This window comes from Sus scrofa, chromosome 7 (assembly GCF_054392235.1).
Source record: "Sus scrofa isolate SSC_HxYL_T2T_F1_AM1 chromosome 7, Sscrofa_HxYL_maternal_Yorkshire_Landrace_v2.0, whole genome shotgun sequence".
Classification (NCBI taxonomy): Eukaryota; Metazoa; Chordata; class Mammalia; order Artiodactyla; family Suidae; genus Sus; species Sus scrofa.
The window spans coordinates 18,639,964-18,653,832 of record NC_139389.1 but is presented as its reverse complement, the minus strand read 5'-3'; the positions used below and the strand labels follow the sequence as shown (position 1 = coordinate 18,653,832).

The following is a 13,869-nucleotide window of genomic DNA, read 5'->3' as shown; positions in this document are numbered from 1 at the left end:
CATTCTTCTCCATTCTGAGGCAGTGTTTTAGAGTCAAAAAGAAGTTAACTCAGAAAATACAGTGTGTAAGTAATATAATATCATATTGCACCTGAGTGTGGTAGATTGAAATCCATACCCATTGCACATGTTTAGAATGTAAATGACAACAAGGAAACAGTACAGACATGGCTTAGAGTCTCATATTTAACTGAAATAATACGTCCTTGCTGGTGGTCAGTCTCCTGATGGTGATTATTCTCCTTAGTTCAATTCTTACTGAACTGCTGTGGGTTCTGTGAAAGATACAAGGATTTTGAAGATATATCAGGCAGAATTTCTATTAAGGGATGTTAACACTAGTAGGGAAGACAGGTAAATGCATAGAACATTTGGATGTGAGAGCCCAAGCACATAGCACTTAAGAGCTGACACATCCTTTTTATTTTAGTTTCAGTTGACATCTGAGCTTGAAGCACTAATATATGTTAAATATGCTCGCCTTTTCCTTAGGGATTAGATTCTCTTATTGTGTTACCATATTATTTTTATATCCTTATAGCCTATGTGTTGAAGTACTTTCATTATTATTATTTTTTTTGTGAGTTCATTCTAAGAAAGGGTGTATCAGTTTGCCGGGGCTGCTGTAACAAAGGACCACACTCTGGATGGCTTAAACAACAGAAATTTATTGTGTTACTATTCTGGAACCTAGAAGTCCAAGATCAAGGCAACAGAAAGGCTGTGCTGTCTCTGAAGCTTCTAGGAAAGGATATGTTCCAGGCCTTCTTCTTTGCTTCTGGTGATTCCTTGGCTTTCAGCAGCATAATTCCAGTCTTCCTGACTGTATGTCTCCATGTCCAGATTTCTCCTTTTAATAAGCACACCAGTCATTGGATTAGGCATCCTACTCTAATATGACCTCATTTAACTTAACTAATTACATCTTCAATTACTCTATTTCCAAAAAGCTCATAGCTTAGAGGTACTGGGAATTAGGAGTTCAACATATTAATTTTTGGGGGGGCCAAAATTAAACCCCTAACAAAGGGCAGCATTTTTTCCCCTGATATACTGACAATTTTGTTCCTCTGGAGAACTCTTTGAATTGATTCACCACTGCCTTAAGTGGGTCCAACATTTATGCCATCTTTCTGTATGAAATGTCCAATTAGCATTCTTTTTTTTTTTTTTTTACAAAGCCACGTTGTAAAGCCCATCCTGGAAAAGGTCTGTAAGTGAAGACAGTATCCGTATTTTCCATTTCCCTGGTCCTGTCCACTGTTTGTGACTTTCAGTAGGCTGTCTTTGTTTCCTGGAACAACTGTGAGGAATTGCATGAGACAGCTTCTGGGAAGCAGAGGTTTAGTTTTCAGGACGTGCATGTAAGTGTGCTCGAAACAAAAGGGTCAAAAAAAAGTGAACATGATGCTGCTCCAAGATCCTTATTCTCTGGTAGTATAATTCTCTGAACATATAAAAGTCAAACATGGGCATTCCAAGGAACATCATGTTCTTTTCACTGGCTGATTTTTTATAATAGACTTACCAAACTCTATTATTTTGATAAAAAAACCCTAATACATCCCTGTGCAGTTGTTCCTGGTGTGCAATATTGTTATATGTTTTAACAATGCACTCGTACCATGAACTCATCCAGGGACAGAGCATTTGTCTTCTCCTCCCTTTCTTTGCTTCTTGACGGTGTTTAATAGAGCACTTTGTATAATTCAGGTGCTCAGTGATTACTTATTAATAATTTTGAGTTTGAGAGCTTGACATTTGACCCACACTAAGTTTCTTAAGGTTCACAGTTTATTAAAAGAATGCTAGTAGTAGTCTATGTACTGAAAAGATAACATTATAACTTGTAGCTAATACATCAGATATGGGTAATTAGAAATATAATTGAGATACAATTTTATTTTGTCTTCCTTTCCCTTTAACATGTATTCAGGGTATGGTGTGTGTATGGAATGCTGTAATTTTTCTACATGATCTTAGGTAGACAGCTATATACTCACATGTATGGTAGAGGTCACCATACATAGCGTTGCTTTGGTTAAGTGAAATTTGTCCAGGCAAAGATATTAATAAATGCTTTGGTCTCTATTTTTAAAAAAGCTTTGCCCTTCTGTGAACTTTTGGTTGGTGGCTGCCTGGCTTCACGCTGAGGTAGATTTCAGCCTTCTGTTCCTATGTACCTTCCCTCCAAATTGTCTTATTATATTGGAAGCAAGAGCAGCCCACCTTATCTTTCTCTTCTTCAAGGCTGGCCTACATCTGCTGATTGCAAACATCTGCCCATTTTTTGCTAAACCTAATGTAGGTATCTTTTTTCTTCCACATTGTGCTTTAGTTTTCTTAGGCTCAAGCCAGGTACCAGATCCTATGATTCTCTTTAAAGCGATAAACACATTTAAATTGTTCTGAGTTGTCCCCTGAATTTTCATCTCACCTGCCCAGAGGTAAAAGAGATAGTAAGCCCCACTGTTCCTCCCAGAGGTGGGAGGTGGACTCACAGCAAAGCACAGGCTGTCTACAAAAGTAGTTATCTTTACAAAATTTTCTCTAACATCTTTTTTTATGATATGTGTGCTTTTGTGTATATTAGTTATACTTTAGTATCAAAGCTAAAGGCTTTTCATCATACTACTATTACTTATTCTTTATTCACAAAGTATCTTAAGATCCGTTATCAGTTTTGAATCTCAATAACTTTTTTAGGCAGGAAGGCAGGTTATAGTACTTTTGATAGATAAGGAAAACAAGGCCCAGAGAGAATAAATAACTTGCACAAGTACAGATGGCTGTTGAGTTAAAACAGAGCTGGAGCTGGAAACTAGGTTTTCTAATTATGTGCAAACAGTGACTAGTCTTCAGTAGGGATCACACAGCCCTGGGACGAGGTGGCAGATATGGGGGAAATGATAGATGGAGGAAGGGAAATATGAAGTTTGAAAACGAATTTTTTCCAATATTTTGATTTGCTTTTCATTACCTTCATGGTATTTCAAATAAAGGATTCTGTGAGATTTTTATATTTTTCAAAATAAAGTATGGGCCCCCAAAAAAGGTGAGGAAAATATACTCAGAATACTCTCTTTCACTTAGCTCATGTAGTACGCCCGGATTAAGACACATTGATGGTACGCAGTACACTTTACCAAGACAACATTTATATGGAGCTAGCAAGTACATGTCTTATTCCAATTTAAGTTTTAATTATCAGCATAAAAGTTACTTTAAAATTAGAGCTAATGAAGACTTTAAGACTTAAGATCTCCAGGAAGTTGCCTATTCCAAAAGCTAAAGAGCTAAGCAAACAAAACCAAACCATAAACATGAACTCTTCCTCCTCCTTTCCCCCTTACCCTAAGCCCCTCTGATTCTTCTGGTTTATTTTAAGCCCATGCAGAACAAAACACTTGCTGTTCCTTAACAAGTGAGAATGACTTGCCCAGACATACAATAAAACATTTGTGGCAAACAAGCATGCACGCTCTTAATCCAGATCTTGCTCAGCACAAGGTACTCTGGCTGACTGATTCAACAAAGAGCCTTCTGTTCCTGCTCCTCGCCAAGGCTGAATGCCAATTGTCTTCAATCCGATTGCTCCTTGAACCCCGATTCCCTGGTGGTTGGATGAGAGAGCCACCCAGAATACCAGGACCCATTAGGCTGAGCTCTGTGATGATGTTATTTTAAACCAGGTTTCCTTTACCCTTCATTCTTTGAAATTTTAAACTTTCATTTGTATTTTTATTCTTGATTAGCTTCTCTCAAAGCCCTCAGTGGTTTCCTCTTCACCTCCCCCCAGCAGCTCCCTTGCCTAAAAGACTTGCTTTTTCTACCTGCTCAGTCCATGTTACCTTTGAAAAAGATGTCTGAACCAGCTGTGATTCTGTTAGATATCCATCCGAGAGCCACTTCACTTTGTGGTGCAATAAGCACACAGTCAGTAGGAAACAAAGTGCCTGGGCATGAACAAATTAAAGACTGCTCTGGAGAGGAGAATGGGGAAAATATACTGACAAACTGTTATTGATAGGCATTCTCTTAAAAGGAGGGATATGAAAGATAGACTTTTTGTAACCCCTTGATATGAAATTCTTCCCAAATCTAATATTCTACATGGGTTGTCCTCCACTCTTGTCACTCATTTTAAAAAAGCCACATAACTTGTTTATAATTATGAAAGCAATATGTTTACTGTAAAACTTGTTAAAAAATGAAAAATCCTACAATTTGGGGATGTATACTTCAAGATCTCTCTCTCACACACCCCCCCATATACACACACATGCAATACAGTTTACTTGGTAAATGACATATTTTTCCCTAACAATGTTATAAGCATTTTATTTTATTAGTAACAAGTATTAATTAATACCTGGCTATAATTTTATATGTGTACATAATAATTTATTTTAAAAAATTCCCTGAAGTTGAGCTTTGTGGATGTCAAAAGTTTTTAGTTTTTCTAAATAATGTTGCAATGGAAATCTTTGTAGCTACATCCCCAATTTTTATGGCAAATGACTAGAAGTGGAACTTTTTAAGAAGAAGACACTGGGAGTTCCTGTTGTGGTGCAGCAGAAACAATCCGACTAGTATTCATGAGGACACAGTTTCAGTCCCTGGCCTTACCAGTGGGTTAAGATCCAGCGTTGCTGTGAGCTGTGGTGTAGGTCACAGACATGGCTTGGATCCTGCATTGCTGTGGCTGTGGCGTAGGCCAGTAGCTACAGCTCCGATTCAACCCCCTAGCCCAGGAACTTCCAGGTGTGATCCTAAAAAGCAAAAAAATAAAAATTAAAAAATTAAGAAGGAAAATACACTACACATTTCAAAATATTTTGATATTTATTATAATCTATGGAAATCACTTTTTTCATCTATCTATTGATCGATCTCTCTCTCTCTCTCTCCATCCCTTTGGAAAAGCGCCCAAACTCGTATTCTTCATGGAGACTACATTGGATGAACAAAATTATTCTTTTACCTTATTAGTCCACATGCAACTTTATCAACCTATCCTTAAACAATTCCACACAGAGAGTACAAATAAAATGCTTTCGTGGGCTAATGTTATAGATTAAGTATAGATTCGTGCAGATGCAGAATTGATTCAGGCAGTCAACTTACATTTCCACCTCTGACTCCACTGTTTCATGATTATTACTTCAATGCCATATTCACAGTGGTGTATCAATACCTTATCTATTGTGGATCCCATTCTTTGGGAATAAAGTATGGACCACTAATGAAGAAAGTCTTGGGCACATCATTTCAGTTTGAAATTCCCCATGCTCTGCTTGGAAATGTTTATCTTAAAAGAAGCTAGACTTAGTTATCTACACAGCGGAGTCATTATTCTGCTGGGAATGAGTGAAATTGTCTGGTTATTTGTAAGAGAGGTCTTAAAATTATATTTTGTTAAGTTATTTAGCTTTAGGGGAGTTATGGCCATTCCTAAATTAAGTTTTTCTTTTCTCAGTGATTTTTTTTTTCCTGCCAGACACTGTGGTTTGTCATACAGTGATCATCATTGATTTCTTAATTGTGCTCTTGATTCTTTCTTAGCAAAACAGAACAGAAAATTTGATTGGAATCATTTTAGCTAGGTTGTCTGTATGTTTATTGTCAATACAAGCCATTTCTTCCTTTCTAGTTTGCAGGCCAGTGACAAATAATTCCACCTCCAGGCTTGTCATCCACTGCCCTACTTCTACACACACACATACACTATCATATGGCTTTATCAGGAGCACCATTCTTCTATCTTTTTCTAGTTCAAATAGCTATTTCTCAAGGTATAAAACAAGTGTGAATAAATAGTGGTTTAGATCTGAAAGAGATGGATTAAAGTAGTGCTTCTCATCTTTCACTCTTTGACTAAATATGCCTGTGAAATAGAAAGGTGGGATTTGAAGTTCACATGTTAGCTAAGTTTATGTAGCATAAAGGCAGATGTTATGTGTTTTTTTGTTTTTTTTTTTTTGTCTTTTTGCCATTTTCTTGGGCCGCTCTCATGGCATATGGAGGTTCCCAGGCTAGGGATTGAATCGGAGCTGTAGCCACCAGCCTACGCCAGAGCCACAGCAACACTGGATCCGAGCAACATCTGCAACCTACACCACAGCTCACGGCAACGCCAGATCGTTAACCCACTGAGCAAGCGCAAGGATCAAACCCGCAACCTCATGATTCCTAGTCAGGTTCGTTAACCACTGTGCCACGACGGGAACTCCAAAGGCAGATGTTATGATGAGGTATCAAAGATAGTCCTCAGTACTCAACTGTTACATTAAATGAATTTATCAAATTTATTAAACATTTGTATAGCAGTTTACTAGTTACCCTTGGATTGAGGCAACAAATATGGCAGAATATTGTGGGGCTTCACAGTAGATGGGGTAAAAACATGAGCTTTTCACAGCATCATTTATAGCATGATTATTTTATACATGTGAAGAGATATACCCATGCAAAGAGAATCAGTCCTCATTTCAAAACTCCCAGTTCCCAGGGTTTCCTGCTATGGTCCAGTGGGTTAATGATCTGGCTTGTCTCTGTGGAGGCACCGGTTTGGTCCCTGGCCCAGTGCAATGGATTAAGGATTCAGCATTGCTGTAGCTCTGGCATAAGTCGCAGCTCCGGCTTGGATTTGATCCCTTACCCAGAACTTCCATATGCTGTAGGGGCAGCCAAAAAATAAAAACAACAACAAAATGTAGTTCTATACCAACCCTGGAATAAAAATAGCATTTCCAGTCTTAATAATGTGAACAATCTGATTCCAAGCTGTTACCCTTTGCTTTCTTTTCAAGGAGGGCTGGATTTTTTCATGGAGATTTTCTTGTAGTTATAATTAAGCACTTTGTTTCCCTCACTGGAATGTGTTCTGATCTTTCTTCACTTCCCCACAGATTGATAAATATACACATAAAAAATCACTTGAATTTATACGACTCCTTCAGAAAGAAAATTGACACTTTGGTGCTTTATTTGTAAAATTTAAATAACAGAAAGTGCTGTGCATTCCTAGGGGTTCAACCAGGGAAGCAAACTTACTATGAGTGATGCAGTATAAAGGCATTATTTTAGATCTTACATAATCTTGGTAGCCTGTAAATAAGTTTATGATAAGTTATTGCCTCCGTATTGTGATGGGGCTGAAGTTGCTGTGAATCAGTGGAGCCAGCAGTGGGGGGAAAAATCCCAAGACAGATAATAGGTGAACTGGAACTTACATGGAGAAACTGAAACCTGCACGTTTCACCACATCCAAACCCACCTTCCAGAGGAGGCCAGTACACTTTGCACATGTGCCTGGTTTAGGGCTTGAGGTTCTAGAGGAGATCAGGTGGGAGCTGCAGGAACTGCAGACCTGGATACTGGGGGGATGGCAATTAGATGATCAAACAAATCAGCAACTTTGTACTTGACCTGCAGCAGAAGCTCTCACCAGACCCACCTGCAGAGCCTAATGTCCTCCTCCTCACTTCCGCTTTTCAAATCTCATGCAGGTTTCTCTAGTGGTCACCCTTAACCCACAACCATCAGAGAGCAAAACTGTAGCAAATACCGTTCTAGTCTAGTTAAACTGATGGAGTACAAAACCAGCACAAGCAGTGATTATGTTTCGAGTCTCAGTTTCCACCTTGCCTTAAATTGGTATCTGAGAAGTCACCGTATTGCTTGTAGTTCACTCTAACTCATAATCTTTTTAAATCATCATTTCTTTTTATTTTCATGACTTCTGATTCAAATATCGTTCCCTATGTTTTTCTACCTGGTAAATTTCTAATAGTCCTTTAAGAACAATTTAAATAGTTCCTACTCTGTGAAGTTTTCCTCATTCCTAGAGGTAAGGCTGTTATTGTTGTTTTTATTAAAATACCAAGTACTTTGATTGTGACCAATGTTTATATTGCCATTTGTCCCACTAGAAAATAAGTTATTTTTTTGGCAGGAACTTCTGCCTTCTCATCGGTATGTTCTCATTGCACAGAATGCATACATAGATAAAAGTTAAATGTACTTGGCATACATTAAATATAATCTGAGTTTATTATGGATGGTGAAATGGACACGAAGTTTCCACTATTACTATAAATTTTACAAAAATCATTGCAGGATCATACTTAGAAGAAGACAATTAATTATCTTATCTTGATGAAATATCTTCTAAGACATCAAATAACCAGAATAGGTTAATCAGAAACCTCAGTTACAGAGATATTTTGAGATTTGGAAGAAAATGTAAATGAAACAGCCATATGGACTGGGTGAGAAGAAGTTACTATAAGTTCACCTCCATTCTGTGGACCCTCAATTAGCCAGAGACCAGCACTGATATGTACACATAGACCCAGATAATACTTTGTTTCATTTAATAGTTCCCAAAATGAAATTTTAATGAAACAGGTCTGTAAACAGTAATTATTAATTTTAATAATAAAGATTAAAAAGTGTTAGACATAAGTCTTTCTATAAAATCATTACTCTACAAAGCAAATTGATAATTAATTAATTTGTCAAAGGTTTACATTTTTCAAAGTAATTAATTTTAGGTCAAGGGATTAAAATGGCTTTCCAATATTTTAAATAATAGTAACTATTTTTATCTTTTTTACCTCTGTTAAAAATAGCGTTAAATGAGGATAAATAATCTTACTGGACATTCTGATTAATGAAAAATTTCTGTGCTGATTAGTGTTGCAAAGGGCCTCTGAAAATATGTAGTTGAGAGTTCTGACAGTGACTTTTTTTTTTTTTTTTTTTGGATAGCTTACCTTTTCTTTATTTCCTATATGCTTTAGCTTCACGAAAGCTCAGAGTGTAGTTGGGTACTCTATTTCAATAAATAACTTAGCTTTGGTTTATAGAACAACTATCTCTCTTCTCTTCCATATAACCTCATATTTTCCTTTGAGATATTTTATAAACTCATCTGTGTATGTATTAATCCAAAGCCTATGATGTTTTTATGTTTTTAGGTAAAATAAGGCCTACTAGTTAATTCATATGATAAAGAATTGGCAATTTCATATAGTAAACATTGCAGACCACCTTGGTTCCTCCTTTATATAGGTAGGCACAAAACATAAGTTTAAAAAATATGTAGTGGCCCTACTGATTTTACTTGTTGCAAGATAACATGTGGTGCATTGGAATCGAGAAGGACTTGATGACTTCGTGAAAACCAAGCCAGTAATTAACAACAAAAAGCATTGTATTTTGGTAACAGTTATGGAAAAAACATGCAGTTGATGTACCCAATTTAGAGTTCTTTGGCATTATTTACTGGGAAATAGAAAAGTGGAGATGAAAGTTAATTCATTCTTAGATTTTATTAAACTTAATAGATGAAATGTTTCTTTTGTTTTAATTTCCTTTCGATGGACCTTACCATTGATGTTACAAAAATGAATTTTTATTTGATAATAAAAATCAGGTGGGAGCTGATCAGGAGAAGTTGACTGCATAATTTCTATGAGATAAAATGGTCACGTTGCCAGGAAATAAGGAATTATAGCTTACTGGTGTAATACAGCATTAAAAAATATCAGTACCTTGCCTCATCAGTATTTTTTTAAAACATGGAAAGACTAAATTTATTTCTAGCAATAGAAATAAAATGCATGTTTAGAAAGATGAATATGGGCTTGACAAGGTTAAATAGCCTACAAGTTTAGCAAAACATTATTTTGGAAAATTAAAACATACAATAAGCCTCTATAATTAAAACAGTTTGGTACTGGTGTGGGAACAGACAGAGAAACCATTGGATCAGGAGAGAAAAATATCAAATTAGTCCTATTTACACATGAAATGTAGTATTCTGATTTCCAAGTAATGGTCTACAATAAAAGGAATAAAAGGAACTAGAGTTCCTTTGAAAAAAGGTTCTTTACCAGGATTGGGGCAGGAATGGCACAACATAAGCATGGGATATTTAATATGACAGAAAATTCTTTACGCTATTCTCATTACTTTGGTATATGTTTAAAATTTTCAGTAATAAAACATTATTAAAAATGTAGTTTCAGAGAAATGGTTAAATGGTCAAGTGGTTTATTTTGTTTAGCTTTAAGATTATAACAAATTAATATTATTTTTAAATACAGCTTTTCAGATTATGAGTTTGCCTTTGGTGGAAAAAAATGTTTGAGAGAACAGTAGATTAGCTATACTCCAAAAATCAGATCCTTTTGATACTTTATATACAGTAATTGGTTAAGTTGTAGATTCTAAGGAATTTTCTTCAGGGATATAAGAATATATGCATCTATAAAGAATTATGGGTCTTATTAATATTCTTGATTTATTATCTGCTTTTTAAAATTTGAACATTTAAATATATTTTAAATCAAAGTGGTTATGATTTTGTCATAGGACTACACTGGTAGAACAGAAAGAATTTAGAGACATATGTAACTGTTAAAAAATTATGCTCTCTGTAGAATAAAATGCTAATAATACAGTATTAGTAAAACATGTATTGTGAGTTGATTTTTCAACATCAAGGATGAGTTTAAGGTGCATCATCTTTACTTTTTTAACTAGGAAACAGTGGGCCTACTAATGAGAATATTTGTTAGGGTTTTCAGTGGACATCTATAAGTAGTAGAAAGATCCACTGATCTCTTAGAGAATCAAACCCAGTTCAGATACTCTGACATTGCACAAAATCTGCTGGTTTCATTACTGTAAGTGTGAAAAAGATCTAATATGTCAAGGAAAACAGAAGTTGTTTTTATATCTTACATTTATAGGTACTGATTCAAGTTTTTTTTTTTTTCTTCTCTTTTTAGGCCCACACCCGTGGATATGGAAGTTCCCAGGCTAGGGGTCAAATCAGAGCTACAGCTACAGACAAGCAATTCTGGATCCAAGCCGCGTCTGTGATATAGTGATTCAAATGTGATCGCTGTTACCAGAGTGATTAGGCAAAAGGAGATAGATGCTAAATATATGCATATTCATAAAACTCCTTAATAATAGATAAAGCAAATTGATCAAAAGTCAAAAAAAAAAAGAGGTATTTACAAAGACTGAAGAGGAGAAAAACCTATTTCCTAAAATTTCCTAAAAAAAGAAATTTTCCTGATTGGAGTGTAGTTGTCTTTGGTGATGACTTTAATTAAAAAGGCATCTTTCAGACATTGATGGTCACATATTGTAGGGTTGTTAAAATACCTTGGAATAAAAAAAAATCAGTAATAGAGAAGATGAAATGATACATTTTTTTTTTAAGTTTTGCACACTCATTCTTCTACACTTTGCCTTTTATCTCTGACACTGCCATGTCACTGCTAGCTTGCAATTTGAAGATTAAGCAATCATCCCAGGCTAAATAGTAGAGAGACAGATGAATGTGATTGATATGCACAGTATCCCTGAACTAAATGTTACCTTTGCACATTCTCATAAGTGATTCGTTGCCTCCGCGTAATGGTACAATTCTATTTTCTGTGCTCCCAAGTCTGATCTGAATCTCAGTCCCCAGATAATGAAACACCAAGGCAATCCCTAAGCAAACAGTCCATGCTACACAGCTCAGGAATTCCTTGGAATATGCTAGGTCAGTTAAAATCTGCTCTTTTAAATTGTGGTTCCTTTTTGAGTGATGTTTCTAAGGTAAGAGTCCAGAAGTGGGTGAAATTTAAAACACCACCACCACCACCAACAAATAGACTGTAGAGGTGACGTCTTAGGTTTGAGCTCCAAAATATGTTACATTAAGAAATCCAACTTGGGGTTCCTGTCGTGGTGCAGCAGGAACAAATCCAACTAGGAACCATGAGGTTATGGGTTTGACTCCTGGCCTCACTCAGTGGGTTAAGGATCTGGCATTGCTGTGAGCTGTGATGGAGGTTGCAGACGTGGCTCAGATCTGGCATTGACGTGGCTGTGGTGTAGGCCAGCAGCTGTAGCTCCAATTAGACCCCTAGCCTGGAAACCTTCGTATGCCATGGGTATAGCCCTAAAAACAAAAATCCAATTTACTCAAGATATCAGGAAATCTAGTAGTTTTAATATTTCTCTTTTGTGTAATTGGAGGACTTATATCACTTCTTAATAGTCTTATACCTGGGAAGTAAAAGATCATGAATTTATGTCTCCTTTTTAAGATGTAAATTTATACTTAAGATGATAAATTCTATAAGTCTCAGTCTCAGCTCTAAAGAATACCTGGAGGGATGGAATAGTAAATTGAGTTTGCAGAAGTATGAGAGGAAAAAAAAAACAATAGAGAAAAAGGAAAATTAATAAGGAATAAATTGAGAGAGGTATGTATGAAAGTTATGGGGAAAGTAAAGAGGAAAAGGGGTACAGTTCTCAAACACAATACAGGCAAATATATCTTGAGGGATGTGGGTAAATATGTGAATCACATGGAATAGATTATTTCTTGGCTGTTAGCCCTTAGGGCTCACCTTGAAAATATAACCTGATAAGCTCTGAGAACACTAGGTGTTATCACAGGTGATTGTAAATCCCTGCCTCTATGCCCTGGTTGCCTGGGATGGCCTGTGTTTATGCATACTGTCCCAACATAATTATTAATTACATACCCTGACACTTTTAAAAGTGTCTTCATAATGAATTATATAATTTAGTGTGTGCATACTTTGTTGATTTTTACATTGTTCAGTGTGTCTGTATGGGTGTGTAAGGAGGAGAACAGTCTGGTATTTCTTAACATATCCCTGAAAATGTTGTTGGGTTTCTCATGTTTCTGTCTCTCCTATGTAGGAATGGCCCAGGTAGGAAAGAGTCTCGAACTTGTAAAGCCAGAACAACTTTGTCTCTTGACTCTGGATCTCACCCTGACTTATCGTATTTTAATAAAGGAGGCAATCATCGGTGCATTTTTCACCTACTCTCTGAATCTGCCCCAATATAGATACTTTATCCTTCTTCTTCACAAAGATCTTATGTCAATTTAATAAATATTTATTGAACACATTATGTTTCAGTTACATTGCTGAAGTCTTGATAGCATAGTTCTTTTTAAACAAAATAACACAAAACAAATTCAAGCAAGTTACATACACAATAGATGGTGATGAACTTGGAAGGTAATACTATAGATGCACTCTTTCCTATTGAATTGTAGGAGGAGGTAATTTGGAGGATGTGCCTGCTAGTTGACCCGTGAGCTGAACCTGGTCAATCAGAGGCTCCTCATCCCTTTCCCTCTGCTTGGAATGTACATTCTGCCCACCATTCTCACAGTGAAAACTGTCTAGAGACATAGCCTCGAGGAAGTTTGGTGATGTCGAGACCATGTGGATGGTATAGGTGTGTGTGCGTGTATGTGTTCTTTTTCTGATTGTTTTCCACTGTAAGTTATTATAAGATATTGAATGTAGTTCTCTGTGCTATACAGTATGTTCTTGTTTATTTTATATGTAGTGATCTGTATTTCTTAATCCTAAATTCCTAATTTATCTATCCTCCCTCTTTTTCCTTTGGTAACCATATGTTTCTTTTCAATGTCTGTGAGTCTATTTCTGTTTTGTAAATAAATTCATTTGCATCATTTTACAAATAAGTGATATCGTATGGTATTTGTCTGTCTCTTTCTGACTTCACTTAGTATGATAATCTCTAGGTCCATCCATTTTGTTGCAAATGGAATTATTTCATTCTTTTTTATGGGTAGGTGTACCACATCTTCTTTAGATATTCATTTGTCAATGGACATTTAGATTGCTTCCATGTCTTGGCCATTGTAAATAGTGCTGGTATGAACATTGCGGTGCATGTATCTTTTGGGATTAAAGCTTTTGTCTTTTCCAGATGTATGCTCAGGAGTGGGATTGCTAGATCATATGATAACTCTGTTTTTAGATTTTTAAGACATATATGGCT

At 36.1% G+C, this 13,869-nt stretch overlaps 1 long non-coding RNA gene across 7 annotated transcripts in view; it reads left to right on the top strand.

Moving 5' to 3' along the window:
- LOC106504343 (uncharacterized) overlaps positions 1 to 13,869 on the top strand; it is a 796,860-nt gene that overhangs the window by 389,113 nt on the left and 393,878 nt on the right. The gene's annotated exons all lie outside the window — the stretch shown is intronic.